At 37.9% G+C, this 1,920-nt stretch overlaps 2 long non-coding RNA genes across 3 annotated transcripts in view; both read right to left on the bottom strand.

Moving 5' to 3' along the window:
* The window catches only part of LOC107202309, a 6,642-nt gene that overhangs the window by 3,049 nt on the left and 1,673 nt on the right, over window positions 1–1,920 (bottom strand). The window lies entirely within an intron of this gene.
* Window positions 11–1,914, bottom strand: LOC117244086. The gene is made up of 2 exons (XR_004496502.1): window positions 1,750–1,914; window positions 11–1,181 (listed from the first exon to the last, which is right to left on the bottom strand). It is a non-coding gene; the product is annotated as an uncharacterized LOC117244086 (long non-coding RNA).

Raw genomic sequence — 1,920 nt, 5'->3', positions numbered from 1 at the left:
GAGCTTGAACTGTCTTTGTGACTACTTTATTAACTTGACAAATGGCATCTCATCTATACAGGCATGGAATCAGAACCATGAGGGAGTTCCATGAGATTCCTGCAAGACCCAAATATCAACGGGCATGAGGATGGAGCCATACAACTCTTTTGCAAGATTACAGAATCCTTGTCCTAGCATGATACCTTCAGAGAGGTATGTCTTTCAGATCAGAGAAGCAGGGAAGTGTTTTTGCTTTAGGGAATCATATTTCTTGACTAAGATAACTGCTCAGCTTTATCCCTTTTTGTATCCTATGCAAGACAATTATGCAGGGATATGCTCTGCTAGTAAGGTTGCATTTACCTTTATGCTAGTGTGAAAAATTAGGTTCACATAATTTTTATAGAATTTAAAAGTTTAATAAAAAAACAATTAGGAGAAAAAAATAAAGCATACAGATACAGACGGGTGTCTCTGAATTCAGCTAAGAGAGCACACCTTACTAACAAAGGATTGTCCCTTAAAAACAGAACCCTACTACATATCCATAAATTCTCATATATATTCATACATTCTTCTTAGGATCGTTGGTGTTCTTCTGTTCAGTTTTCTTTTGCCCCCTTCCCAATAGATCAATCTTCTTGGCGCCACTGAGATTTACATTCTCTGATACCAGGAATGCAATAAATTCCTCCCCCCAGAGTTCTGGTCACTGCTGTCTTCATCTGGATAAGATAGTTTACAAATGCAGGAGTCTCTAGCTATTTTTTTTTCGTCAGTCCTTGGGTTATACAAACAAAGGCAGTTTTTATTTTAATACTATGCCATAACCTAACATATATGTATTATACTACTATTTCTAAATTTCATAAAAAACAGAAATAAAGAAAACAATATTAATACAACAAAATTTCTCATTCTTACACACATAACATTCATTTTAATATTTGCGAAAAGCCAACAATATAAAATGTATCTATAACACTAGTGTCCCAAAATACTTTTTGACAGGCAGCGTGTAGCACAGGTATCAAGTCATTATTCCTAAAGGACAGCAGGACTGCAAATGCTACCCACCCCTAGCTCGGATTTCTTTTGACAGGCCAGGTGAAGAGCACAGACATGTAATGTGGATTGGAGGAAACATGATTATCATGTTCAGGAAGATGGAAGCTGAAGCTAGCGCAGTGGGTAGTTGCCTTGGGAGAGAGGAATGCAGCTGAGGTACAGGCAAACTCAGAAATCTGAAACTCTCTTTTCATAAGGATTATAAAACAACAACTATGTAGGCAACCTAAAATGCTAATGAATTTCAAGAGGATCTGTTGCCATAGGATGGAGGGCAATGGACACAAGCTGAAGCAAAGGAGAGTCAACCATCTGAACTTAAAGAAAGGCTCTTTGACTCTCTGGGCTGTCCAGAGGAGCTGTACATTCTCCATCCTTGGAGATACTCAAAACACAGTTGGACATGGTCCTGGGCAACTGGCTGGAGGTGGCCTTGCTTGAAGAGGGCATGTGGAATAACAGTCATGAGAAGTCCCTTCTGACCTCAGCCCTTCTGTGATTCAGTGAAGATTGAAACAACTGGGTGGGGAATACCAACTAATACACTGAGACCTTGTGTACAATCCAGTTAAGAGATCATCTTTTCCAGGATACTGAGACTTAAGAATTCTTAGGTGTCCTCAGACAACTAATTCTAATTCTAATTCTTCTTATTATTACTATTGCTTCTGTTACTTTTTAAAAGTGAAGGAAACTTACCATTCTGTAACTTTGTTAGATCCTCCTTTTTTTCTAGGTAAGATTCTTCAAACTGCAGGAAATAGAAGAGAAATTTGCTGTCATTCCATGTTTTGGCTTCTTCCTCTTTTACGTAAAGAAGACTTAAAGAGATGTGTTTTTGGAAATTTGATTTGTTTGAACCATGTCATA

The sequence above is a fragment of the Parus major genome, chromosome 3 (assembly GCF_001522545.3).
Source record: "Parus major isolate Abel chromosome 3, Parus_major1.1, whole genome shotgun sequence".
Lineage (NCBI taxonomy): Eukaryota > Metazoa > Chordata > Aves > Passeriformes > Paridae > Parus > Parus major.
The sequence above is the reverse complement of the archived record's forward strand: the minus strand, read 5'-3'. Positions and strand labels throughout refer to the sequence as shown.